This window comes from Corapipo altera, unplaced genomic scaffold (assembly GCF_003945725.1).
Source record: "Corapipo altera isolate COAL_440 unplaced genomic scaffold, ASM394572v1 98, whole genome shotgun sequence".
NCBI lineage: Eukaryota > Metazoa > Chordata > Aves > Passeriformes > Pipridae > Corapipo > Corapipo altera.
The window spans coordinates 5616367-5630240 of NW_020884914.1; the positions used below are offsets into that span (position 1 = coordinate 5616367).

General features: G+C 40.7%; 1 protein-coding gene across 12 annotated transcripts in view; it reads right to left on the reverse strand.

Annotated features, from left to right (window-relative positions):
- RBFOX1 (RNA binding fox-1 homolog 1) overlaps nt 1-13874 on the reverse strand; it is a 1158532-nt gene that overhangs the window by 1030143 nt on the left and 114515 nt on the right. The window lies entirely within an intron of this gene.

Genomic DNA, 13874 nt, shown 5'->3' on the forward strand with positions numbered 1-13874 from the left:
AATTAAAGACAGAAGATCAGACCCAGGAATGGATCTTCATTATTTTTCCCCCAGACATGGAAAGATTTCTTATACTACAGAGTTTTCAATCAGTGATTATATTTTAAATTTGTTACCTGTCTTACCACAGAAGCAGGAAACACCCTTCCTTAGAAGACACTTTTGAAGTGATTCTATGGTATCAGTTAGAATGGAGCAATGCACAGCAATGCACCAAGTGCTAATGGCACAGCAGTAATGTCATGCTATAAAAAGACACTGCAGCCTTTGCATTCCCCTACCCCAAAATGCTTAAACAAGTTACATGCGAGTTTTCTAGGACTGAGACTTCAGAAAATAGTCAATATAAGCATTATTATCACATGACTGGAAACAGTTATATGAGTCTGAAGTTCTCTTATTTTGGGTTGGTATTTCTTATTGTAAAATAAACAAGCACCTACATGGAGTATTTTAGAAAAAAGACCAGAATGTACTTTATTACATGCATATGAAGGTCCCTCTGTAGGGACTGCTGCTACTCTGACATGACAGTCTTGACTCAGAAAATACATATTTCACTGAAAATTAGCAGTTTTTACAGGCTGAACCAGGGCACTAGGAAACACAGCTCATTGCTTCCCAGCTCCCAGGTGGATACCACACAGCACCATCCAGCCTTCCAAAGCATTCTCATTTTTCCTTCCTGCTACGAGTCATGGATGCATTCTACATCCATGACTTTTAAAGGATAAAAGCTATATATTCTAAATATTAGACTGATAAAGGACTGATAAAGCTATCTCTTCTAAATATTACTATATTACACACCATGGTGTGATATCTGGCAAGTGTCTTTCCCTCATGTCCTGGGAAGTTCCTCCTTTTTAACCCCAGGTTTGCTTTATTCAGAACAAATTGTAATGCTTGTAGCACCTCTTATTTGTTAATACATTATAATAGCTGTTCTCTGAATGCTTTTTCAATGGACAGATGCAATTCTAATCTACCTTTGCTCTGAGCACTTGTTGTTTTAGCAGAGATTTCTTGTAGCATGGATAGAAAACTACAGTTAAGTATTTCAATTTTCCTTGTACTACAGTTATTCACGTTATTTTTCAGGAAGGTTGATGAGGCCTGAAATAACAGGAGAGTTCTTCCTTTTATTGGAGAAATACATATAAATGCAAACAAAAGTGAGGAATCAATTCAAAATCCTAGGATAGCTCTCCAATAAATAAAAGTAAAATGAAAATTCAGTTGCATGCAGTTATTACAAGCTCATATAACTCTCTGCCAAGATAGCACTTACAGCTCCGTGTTTATTTCTGTCACAATAAAATGAGGAATACTCTATCATTTGGAACTGGATTACAATAAATAAGATTCAATTTAAGAATAAATGGCTTGAGTCCTGAGGGCAATTTAAAATTTGTATATTTAAGAAAAATAAATCTACACTTCTCACAAGAAATAATACTTTGGACAGTAAGTTTATGAAGGGGTACAAGCTGTGAAATTATGTAGCTATTTCTAACGTGCTACAGCACGTGCCAGCTTAAGAGAAACAGCAGTAAAATAAAGGAACCATGGAAAAGGAAGGCAGAAGCTCTGGGGAAGTGCTGCAACATGCAGAGAACTGGATGCACCAAGATCAGAAATTAAGGAAAAATCTTTGTATCACTTGCCCACAACCCACTCCCTCCCTTCTGCTGTGGGGTTAAGCCTGTTTCCATGATATGTTATGGAAACTGGAATACCAGCAGTCAAATGAGTTCTGCCTGAATGTTCAGTGTCTCTGGAGATACTGGAACTCAGAGTGAAAAGACGTGACTGCATTTGAAAGTGAATGAGAACATCCCTCCATACCCCTCCGTGCTGGACATTATCTTCTTCCCAACAATTTCTCCTCAAACATGGCAGGGAAGGGAAACCCTGGATGGTCCAGAGCAATCAGATGTATCTAAATCCATGCTCCATAGAGACACTTTGAACTTTGTCACTATTTCAAGATCTCAAATGTATGAAAACTTTGAATTTTCGTATAAAAACTTTCTCTTGCTAATGACTTGCTTTAAAAAGCCCACCATTTCTAAGCTATTTAGCTGACATTTAAAGTGTGTATTGAAATATATCAATTTATAAGTGCATCATTTCAATATTTCAACATTGAAATGTACCAGCAAACTTTCAACTTCCAGGGAAGAACAAATTCAGGTCAACAAAAACACGATGGGCCTAAATCAAAACTCCAGAAAAATGGAGAATCCTTCCATGGACTCAAGCTCGGGGGGGCAGATGGCAGTGGGGTGGCTGAGACAGACACAGCCCAAGTTCACAAGCATTGTAATTCTGCTTAACTCGTGTGTCATTCCAGATTTTTGTCAGTGCAACAGTTCAGAACCGAATCAATCATCTCTTATTCAAATGTGCTCCTTTCCCAGGCACCACTCCCTGGCAAGCAGCAGTGCCATGACATATACATGAAACATTTTTTCTGAGGATGACATTTCCTATCTGTTAGGAGTCTCTAGTGTTTATTGCCACTGTGGAGGATGAATCCCTCAAACCAAAGGCACAGTAGAGCAGGTACCTGTATCCATGTGGGAAATCAAAGGGCACGTGCCCACAGAACAGAAACTGCACTTCCTTGTGGTCAGACAGAGAAATATGAGATCCACAATCTTTTCTCCAGCCCAGACCTTGACTTCAGGGGTTCCTGAGTGTGGCACAAACCAGGGCACAAAGGAATGGATAAGTTTCTACTTATGGATTTTAGGCTGTCCTTTGCAAACTGAATGTGTCCATTTAAAATAAGGGAGGAAAACCAGTACTTGGGCTTTCTGAAGGTAAAATACTTCCTCGAGCTGCTCTTTCTAATTATTACCGTTTTACTAGGAAGAGTTCAGTATCCACAACAACCTCTAAGCAAAGGATAAAGTTGAGAAATGCAAATGCATTCAAACAACCCTCCAGATCAGAGAAATTACAGCACAAGCCTTTCCTTGGGGTCACAGAGAAAAGCAGCTGCAGTCCTTCGAAAGAGGGGAAAACACAGAAACAGCTTGGACCAAAGAGACTCCCCCCGTGCCCGTGTGGCAGCCCAAGCCAGCCCAAAACCCAGCCCTGTCAATATGAACAAGGCTTCCAAACACAGGCCCCTTCACCCCTTTAAGTCATGGTGCTGAATCATGTCCTAAATAAGCCACTGAAATCAAACTTCTCCCTGAGCTAAAACTTCCTGCTTAAAGTCCCCAAAATGCTTTCATTTATTCACGATGAAACTTTCATCTCTTGCTGCTCCCTGAACAGAGTTGGGAATCAAAACCATTTGTGGCTGCTTCAGCTTTCAAGGCATGAAGATGTGCAGCCAGAGCTCTAGATGGCTGTTAGCCAACACAAAATTGTATGTGACAGGCGAGAATTCACTTCTGAAATGGACATCAAATTCAAGGAAAGATCATCTATAATACTTCCAAAAGAGACAGAGCTTACCTAAAAATAAGCTTTCAGGAGGATTAAACAATTTCTGAAGAAGCTTACAGGGTAAAAGAAACATTTAAAATAGTTCTTGTTGTTTTATAAAAATAACTTAGCAATTTTCGAAGTCTTTATTGAAAACTATGTGGTGACAATTATCACCAATTTCCTTTTGGTGATGGACTCTGCACCAATATTCAGCTATAATCTGACATGATTTCTGTCTCAAAGTTCTATCACTTCAGCTCCTTTCTCTCCTCTACCAGAAGTGAGCTGTGTCAAGACTCAGTTCTACCCTCTCTGCCCCTGTGTCAGCTTTCTATAACCCAATTATTGCCCATACCAGTTTATTACAATTTGATTAATTGATTCTCATCCAAGTGTTCATGCAGATGTTCTGACAGAGCACAGGGCGAGCTGCAGAGTCTGCTCTAACACTGCTGTCAGGATGGGTAAATGCAGAATATATGTATCAAATAAACATGGGCTAGGCACTGTCCCCTTTCTGTTTAGGGTTGAAATCCAGCATTGGGCAGGATAGCACTGCAGCTTCCAGTTGCTGCAGATCCCTCTGCTTCTGAAGATCCAGGCAGTAGTTAAAATCCAAACAGAGCCTCAGTTCCAGATGAATGGTATTTTATACCTTGTGTTGCTCGTCCAAGTGTCCCCCCACCCAAGGGGAGCTACATTTCAGCAGCCAACACTGACTCCCAGGGTTTTGATGTGCTTCAAACACAAAACTGGCTCCCTGGTTACTCACTAACGCTGAATTTACATGGGAAGTTACTCTGTGTGTGACCTGCTCTGTTAGCTGAGGCTTACTGATCCTTAAATTAGAGTCGCTAGATTATAAATCAAATTACTAGTTAAAAAAAAAATCATAGCAGTGTTAGAGCTCCCTGTTTGGGAGGAGCACTGACTGTGCCTGTGAGGAAAGGATACTGCTTAAAATGTACACAGAGACAAAAATTCCTGTCCCAAAGAAAACTATTTTCTTTGCACATAGTGAAGTTTCCATTAACAACAGGCAGTTTGTAAATAACATCTCTGTAATAAAGTTTGGCTTTTTCTTGCTGAGAGCCCAGAGAAATGGTGGATTTTAGCATGTTTAATCTTTTGGCCTTTACTCTCTCACTCCTCAGGCACCAGAGCATAGGAAGCAATGGAAAAGAGATTATTGTCTTAAAGGAAATGTATGCAGATTGTGGGACTTGATACCAGAAGCCATAATACCCCTTTCTATTCAGTCAAAGTACTGATAAGCACTGAAATTCCTATAGCTACTGTTCACAGTGCAAGTGCCTGAAGGTGCAAACATGATTTTAATGCTAAACCTATGTTACATTTTTTCCCAGCCGTAGCTCACTGTTTAATCAACTGGGGCTGCACAGAGACCAGCTCTATCTTCCTGGCTGTGCTCTTCCTGGAGGGAAGGCTAAGCTGGGGAATCAGCAACCCTCACCACTCTGCCTGCATGGATGAGGGAGGGAGGGGGAGTGAGGAACAGGTAAAACCTGCTGAACTGAACCCCCAGCAGAACAGGGCTAACACTGAAATACTGGCACACCAGTGCTGGCTGCTCCCTGTTCTCCCACATTCAGGTGGTATGGAATACTAAGAGCCAAACACTGGTCAGAGCTGTTCTACCCCTACTTTTAAGTTCCTAGAGCCTTTTCTGGGCCCTTAATCATGGAACTGAAAATCACTATAAAATTAAGAATACTTTAAGGCTTTTTTCTGGTTACAACTAATATTTTCAGGATGAAAAGCTGTGTTTTAACAGTATATCTCTGAAATTGCTTGGCAATGCAACATATGCATTATACAAAACCTCATGAGAGCAGCAGCAAAGAAAGTGTTAAGACAGCATCTGTAAACACTGAGGTTTTCCTCCTCTCAAATGAGAGTGGCAAAATCTCAGACAAGGCCCAGTTGAAAAGCTCCAAAGAGTCAAACAGGGGCTTCCCTGTCACCTCATTGTTCTCCTTGATCCTTCTCTTTTCTAAACAGCAGCTCTGCTTGTGCTTGGATACAGCAAGAAGGGAATCTTCCTCCTGGAGTATTTTGTGCTTACTTGCCAAGTCATCCTATGAATCTGCTTAACTAGAATTTACAAGTCAATTGGTGCAGTGGTTACATCTGACACCCATCAGTCATTCTATCCTGCTGAGGACCAGCCCAGCTGCCTGCAAAACGAGTTGTCAGTCTTTAGGGCACTGCCTTAACCAAACAGAAAGGGGCTCACGGCAGTGCCAGGTTGTCACTCTACATTTATCAACAAAAGGGAATAATTTTTAGGAAAATAATAATAAGCTCTCCTTGCAATACTAATGCTAAATGACCTGAAAAACTTTCCTAAGGGACTGAAGCCGTAGAACAAAGTTTCATTTTATCTTCATAGATCTGACAGCTCAATTTCCCAAGTTCCCAGGGACCTTCGGCAGTGCTGAAGAGAGGCAGTAACAAATGTCAGTGTTTACTCTGAGATCTCTTTGTTAAAGCTCTCTGGACTCAGCAGTCTCTTTAATAACCCTCTTTAGGCACAGGCAGAGCATGTTCTGCATAAAGCAATCAGGAGTGACTCAGCAGAGTGTGTCTATTATATTTAAACAAGATGGAATTGCTGTATTTAACTAACACATGTTGAAAGTTTTCTGATGTGAATTCAAACTCCTCAGCTCAATATGACCCTAAGTTATCATTTGAAATATATTATAAAACTATTCATATTCAGTCATTTCCCATAAGTGCTCACTAATTCTTCACACTGACTTTAGAAGCAAAGGATTTTTCCTTCTGTGCAGTTTTCATGAAACAATCTTCAAAGCCCCCCTGACATCCCCCAGAATCTTTAAAAAAAGAAAGAAATTCAACTTGATCCAAATTGGAAGATCTGATTTAGACTCCCAGCAATCTATAAATGAATGGTGAAAACATTTTCAGAACAAGAAAAAGAACCTGCACATTAACATTCACATCTGTAGTTTGAGACACCTTATGTGCTGAATGGAAAATATAAAAAGGAGGGGTATAAAGTAAGTACACTTTATAGGTGCATGCCAGTGAAATGAAGAAATTTAACCTCTTACACAACTGAAAAAAAAGAACATTTTCAGGTTTGTATTTTAGGGAAGGTGTTAACTGTGATTTATACATTGTCTTAAAAATGTTTCGATCCCATTAAAAAGAAACATTTATTATGGATATAAAACAAACAAGCAGTGAAACCCTTTTTGATATTCAGTCATTGCTTGATGTGAGATGTGGCAGCATAAGCTACCAGACCCACTAAAAACTGTATCTATGTGACGCAGAAGCAGATTTCCTACAGATTTTGTATTTTTTCAAATCCAAAGGTGAATTACCAAATGCAAACTACCACATAATTTACCTCACTGACTTATTCCTAAATTCCTTGTTTGGCAACAAGAGATCCATAAAAGAAAACAAGCAGATGCAGGAAGATTAAGCATCGAGTTCAACACAACTCAATACGTGGTCAAAGCCTCCAGTTCCATAGGAAAATAAGAAACAGATTTCACTTTAGGCTTTAAGTTTACAAATAAGCAGTAAACATAAAATAAACCCTACATAAAAGGATTTCCTAGGAATTAAACTGTATAGCCCACTCCTACCTTGTAACTAAAACTCAAAGCTCCACCGAAATATCTGTACATAGCCCTTGACATCCCTCTGGCTCTTGAGCAAAACCACAGCACATAATGAATTATAAACACTTCCCTATCTTAACAGTTAAAACAGGTGTGATATTGGTTATGGTTTTCTTGGAGGGTTTTTGGTTGTTTTGATTGGAGTTTTGCTGTTTGGGGTTTTTTTAAACTGATAATTCATTTCCATTGTCCTGAATACTCTCAGCATTGTCCTTGTATGATTGTAATTAAAGTCCTGAGATCACGTTATTAAATCTACTTAATAAAAACCAAAAATGCCCAATACTGAACTAGATCCAAATCCTTGAAGATCACAAATGATTGTATTCCCTCTTAAGACACTTCTGACATCAGTGCTGGTGAGGAATGCAGCTCTGTTTCCAAGGATCACCATCCCAATGCTTTGCTTTTGCTTTGCCAGCTGCAGTCCAAGACACAGCCTCGTGTTTTTCCATTGCTCTCATCTAAAGATCACAGAATTAATGAGGTTGGAAAAGACCTCTGAGATCATCAAGTCCAACCTTTGACCCAACACCACCTTGTCACCCAGACCATGGCACTGATGCCATGTCCAGTCTCTTCTTAAACACCTCCAGGGACAGTGACTCCACCCTCTGCCTGGACAGCCCATTCCAATGTGTGAGCACTCTCTCTGGAAATAACTTCTTCCTAATGTCCAACCTAAACCTCCCCTGGTGCAGCTTTAGACTGTGCCCTCTTGTCCTACTGCTGGTTCCTGGGAGAAGAGACCAACCTCCATCTGGCTACACCCTCCTGTCAGGGAGTTGTAGAGTAATGAGGTCTCTCCTGAGCCTCCTCTTCTCCAGGCTGAACAGCCCCAGCTCCCTCAGCCTCTCCTCACAGCACCTGTGCTCCAGTCCCTTCCCCAGCCTCATTACTCTTCTCTGGACCTGCTCCAGCCCCTCAGTGTCCTTCCTGAATTGAGGGGCCCAGAACTGGACACAGCACTCGAGGTGTGGCCTCATCAGTGCCCAGTCCAGGGGCAGAATCACTGCCCTGCTCCTGCTGCCACACTGTTCCTGATCCAGGCCAGGATCCATCCACCTGGGCACCCCTGGCTCAGGTTCAGCTTCCTGTCAATCCAAACTCTCAGGTCCCTTCCTGCCTGACCCTGTCCAGCCACTCTGTCCCCAGCCATGGGTTTGTTGTAGCCAAAGTGCAAGATCCACCATTTGGTCCTGTTAAACCTCCTACCATTGGTTTTGACCCATCTATGCAACTTTGGAGTGGCTGCTGGGAGGGTGGGATGTGGAAAAACCACCCCACTCCAGGCATTCCCAGCTTTCTGAGTGCAGCCAGTGCATGGTCCCCCACCAGGAACAGCTGCTGGGGGAGGGAGCAGTAGCTAAAAATGGAATAACAACAAGTGATGATTTGTCAGGGGGGTGTTCACTTTTAAATAACATATCTGAGTCTGTCTCAAGAGTCACAATGTCCAGCCCAGGGCAGTCTTCTGATTGAAGAGGTGCTCAAGGATAATTACAGAGGTGGCCCAGTAATTACACAGTCAGACTCCAACAAAAGCAAATCCTTTGACACAAACCTCATGAAAACTATTTTCCTCCTAATTAATGGATTGTCCAAGGTTTTCAAAAGCTGGTTCTACATTACAGGTGTTGAGGTGGTTAACAGCAGTTCAATGGGCAACAGGGGTTTCCTGCATCTAGTTTAAAATTAGAGCTTTTTTTAATTAAAAAAAAAAATTATTTGAATTACCAGCACAAGGTTTCACTGAGCTGTCTTGATTTTCAGTATTTAATGAAAATAAGTAACCAAGAAAATATCTGGGGCTTTACTGCCATTTAAAACAGCGCGTTTGATAAATTGGTTTCCTTTGATAGTACCTTTGGCCAAGAACTTTTTCTGAGCACTACAACAATCAAAAAAGGAGAGAAAAAGGATCAAAGAAAAGAAAATACAGGAAAAAAAAAAAAGAGAGAAAATAAGCAATGGAGCCAAAAGAATAAGACAGTAATTAACTTCAAAAAGGAGGATATGCAATTCGAGTCGTTCCTTAGGGCCATCCATCTAACCTGGTTTTAAAAGCCTTCAGTTATGAAAATTTCTCTTTCCCCAAGTCATTTATTCCATTTATTTCAGTTAGAAAGCTTTTATTAATGCCAAATCTCAATCTCTTTTGCTCTAATTTAAACCCATTACCTTTTGCTCTTTTCCCTGTGGATCTGCATTATCATCATTACCTGAATCTCAGCAGCCACCTTTCATGCATCTCAAACTGCTAGTACAGCTTCACGCATTTTTCTCCTCCTCATACTAAGCAACCCTAATTTTTTTCAACTTTAACTCACAGGCAATGTATAAGAGTCACTATTTTACATAAGTCTGGGCAGGAGAAGCGTGACAAGAATTGAAGTTGAGCCAGAATGTGAAAGATCTTGAATTTGTCAACAATTTTTGAAAGTGGCATAGCACCTGAACTATTAATATTTATAGACAGATATGCACACATATCTTTACTTTTGTGATATTTTACATTGGTGGATCAAATCTGAATGGATTTCCATACCTATTTAATTTTAAACACATGCCCACCTAGCCAAGGTGGGACCAGAGACTGGTTTCTGAGTGCAATGGTCATTTCAAAATTCCCGAGCATGAGGCTTATTCAGCTTTCAGGAGCTGGTGATTTTATTCAAATCTGGAAAGCATGACCACAGATGACAACTTCTGGCTGCAGCACCAGTTGCAGGTCCCTTCAGATGCAGAGCTTTCATTTGGCCCATAGTACCAGAGACAACTGAGAAATTTGGAATCTGGTCTTTCACATTATAAGCTCAGTTACTCTCAGCTCTGTCCTTGGAGATCCTGGATGTGTCATGTATCCAGGATCTCTGAGCAACAGACTGAAGGACACAGGAAAACACATCTTTTTGCACGTTCCAACATCAAATTCCTCATGGTCACTCCTCCCTTACAACTCTGTCCCACTCTCTACAAATAAGCACTGCAGCTGATACAGATGGAAACCCTCATACAGGTGCAGACAGGGGTTTTGTTTGGAGAAATAACTCTTTGAACATAATTAACAACTAAAGGCAGCAAAGAGCAAACACATTATTTGTCCTTTTTTTTTTTTTTTCACTTTGAAGCCAGAAATAGCAAACCCAGCAGGTGAAATCCTCGAGTCAGAGGAGCTAATGAGAAGACTATTCCTGTGTAATGAGAGCCAGAGAAGTCTGTACTTGCATTAGCTTGTTCTATTCATAGTGTCTGCATCACTCTGCTATTTGGGCTATACATACACACACCTAATCTATACCTACCAACAGCACCATTCCTAAAGTTTAATCCATGGAAGAGCAGTAGACATTAAACACTAGGCTGGCACTTACATGATAGGATTCTCCACTCCTTCCAAAACCTGGTCACCTGTGCGAGGCTGAAGGGAGAAGCAAAGCCACTAAGAATTCAAACATGGAAATCTGGGAACTGAAAGGAAATATATTTCAAATTATGGATTAGCTTTCTTAATGAACTCTCTTTACAGCCCAACAAATCAGACACGTTCTGTGCAAGAATCAGTGCCTTCCTACAGCTATTCACTTACAATCCTGAATGCCAAGCAGGTTTTAATTTTATATTCATTAGCAGCACAGTGTGATAATAACAAAAAATCCCTGAAGTTATCCATGCCATAAAAACAAAATCCTTTCCTTGCCTAAATAATCTTTTGACCTATTTAACCATTAGGTATTTTTTATTAATCAAGGAAAATAGTTCTTTGGTTGGAAATGAAGACCAGAAATTTCTCCTACTCAAGTGTCTTTTGAGCCACCAAGTCCTGAAGTGGAGGAGGCTATCTCAGCAAGCCTGAAGACTGGCTGCAGAATATTTCTTGTACAGCAGTGATGCACAGGGGCCTCAATACAGAAATCTGGGCGCCACTGTGCTTGGCATGGATCCTTGTCTTGGATAGTGTAAGCACAAAGGGAAGCAGACAGCAGGGAGAAGAATGAGGTTGAGGGGAAAATAAAGAGACTAAATCTGGTAAAACAAGCATCTGCTAAAGCACAGCAGCTGCCCAGCCACACCAGGAGTGCTGCTGGTGTCACAGCAGAGTTCAGTTTTCACATGGTACTCACTGATCATTAAAAAAAAATAAAAGTCCCTCTGCCTTATAAAAGAAAAAACGGAAAGTAGTACACCTTTTCAAGAAATATAGGCATCCAATCTCAGTGAAATGAGATTCATTTGAGATACATTTAATGATTCATGTGGTGAGAGAAAAAAGGTCTGTAGCTGAAGTAAAGAAGAAAACTCCTAAGCATGGGAAAATGTTCTTAAAAGGCAGAATTCACATTCCAAGGCACTTACCTAAACGGACCTCGGTTCATTACATGGATCAAGGCTCTCAGATTACAGTGATCCTTATATTTAATGTGGATTATCTCTCACAGAAGCTCAGGCTGTGTGGTGGAGGAAAAAGACAACCTTGTGAAAATGCTATTGCAGGTGAACTGGAAAGGGGGATTAGGAAGAGATGACTTTCTTAAATCACCAGCTGGGCAAGTCCATCCGGAGCCTGGGAGGGAATTAAGAAGCTGGATGACAGGGAACTTCAACTGAAGGTTGGATATTGTCAGACTGAAATAGTTAATGGCTTAAACATTGTGAGATCACCAAAAGGCTTTTGTCCACAGAAAAGAAACAGCTGCACAACTAGCAAAGCCCAACCCTCCCTGAATATGCCTACCAGGAAAGGACCTTCAGACAGACAAATGGATGCTCCTGTCCAACTATCCCAGGTGCCAAAGGGCACACCTGAAGCTACAAACTGGATTGCCAGGTGGCAGAAGAGGCAAATCCTGCAGGGTTGGATAACCCTTCTCGTGCCTGTGTCCTCCCTTCCACGATGGCTCTGCTGTGAACACCCCTTTGGGGAGCATCCAGGACTTCTGGCACATCCCCTGACATGATCCACCAAAAAACTCACCACCCCAGGGGAGGTACAAGGTGTTCCCACCTGAGCTTGAAGTGCATAATCTTTGAGGTTTTTTGGGGAGGCTTTCCATCACTCTGACACAACTGTGACCACCACTTCAACCAACAGACATGGAAGCAGCAACTACCAAGTTTCATTGCTGGGTTCAGCAGGTGGTGACTGTATTTATCTTATGACCCTTATCCTTTCTTTCTTTCCCTGTCCCTTATACATATTCTTAAGTGTTATTTTCTTTAATGTTGCTGTGTTACTATAGATGATAACCAAAACAGCAACATACCTGTTTACCTCCAAAACAAAATTGGTCTGAAATAAACCCTACATATATATGTTTAAAAACACCGATACTTCACTGTAATCCACTCCAAAGGATTTATTAACAGGAAACCTGGGTTACCCTCCCCTTCTGAGGTGGGTGACAACAGCACGTGACACACACAAGACCTGAGGGAGCAGTGCCTACAGTCCAGAAACCATTGCTACTGACAGCTAAACTAATCTGCTACTACTATTGTATTACAAATTTTGCAATAATACAGATGTTCCTACCTTCCTGGAGGAAAAGTCTACACCTGCCTCACATTCCACAGCCTGTTTTTGGTACACCCACCTCAGTGGGACTCTACAAACTTTACTACAAACTAACTACTGTCCTGAGAGAATGCAAAGAAACCCACATCTACATTTTGTGATTACAAGAGCTATACCTGTCTTTTTTCCTTTTTTTTTTTATTAAGGATGGCTTCATTTTAGCTGATTTTTTTTATTGCACAATTGCAGGGTGCCATGCTGATGCATGCAACACATCATAAATAGATTATTCATTCCTATAGAGCATTGGCTTCTTAAATGGCATCTGCAGCTTGCCAGACCAATTGTGAATGGAGCTCCTTAAGAACCATTGGGTCTTTTAAAAACATTTAGGACATTTTAAAAGCTTGGTTATTTAGCTTTTAATAGTTCCATCAGGACCATTAAATCTATCAGGTAAATAGGGCTTCAAAATTATTATTTTTTTAACCACACATTAGTGGTTTCTAATGACTATAAAGATGCTGTTACACTCCATTGAATATGCTCTTACTGCATGTTGATATGCACAGTAAAATGCATGCAAATATGTGTGTATTTACCTATTTTGAATGTTGTCTGCTTTCAGAGTTAAAAGGCCATTTAATGTGTTTCCTAAAATAATCAAAATTGTATAATTAGGGCAAGTTCAAGATTAACCATTTTAAAGGGGCCTTTTAACTAAACTTGTTTCCACTGTCCCAAAATCTTTTGCTAAATATGAACAGCACTTTCATAAATAGGCAAAAGCTATAATTCCTTTTCCTTTGTCATAGCCTATGAACAGCACACAGAATTCCTTCTCTCTTACACTTAATTAGGACATCAAGTCTGTCTTCACAGACATTTGGGCAGTTCAAGTTCAACTGATCAGTGGCAGCACATGGACAATCCAGACAGAAGCAACTGCTGCCTGTCCTGAGCACAAATAAATGAAGTCAGAACAAATGACAAATTCCCTCAGATTAAAAGAAAACTACGGCTTTACTGTATTCCCAAAGTGATTGAATAAAACATAAAGAAGAGAGAGAAGAAAAAATGAAAGGCAAAGCACCACTGTATTTTCCCTGGTGTGTGATCCATGTGAGTGCACACACAGGAAGGGAGGGAAGACCCCTCAGGAAGAAGCCACAGACACTGAGAGCTAATTAGGAAATTCCCAGTCTGCCATCAAATGTTTGAATTCCAGT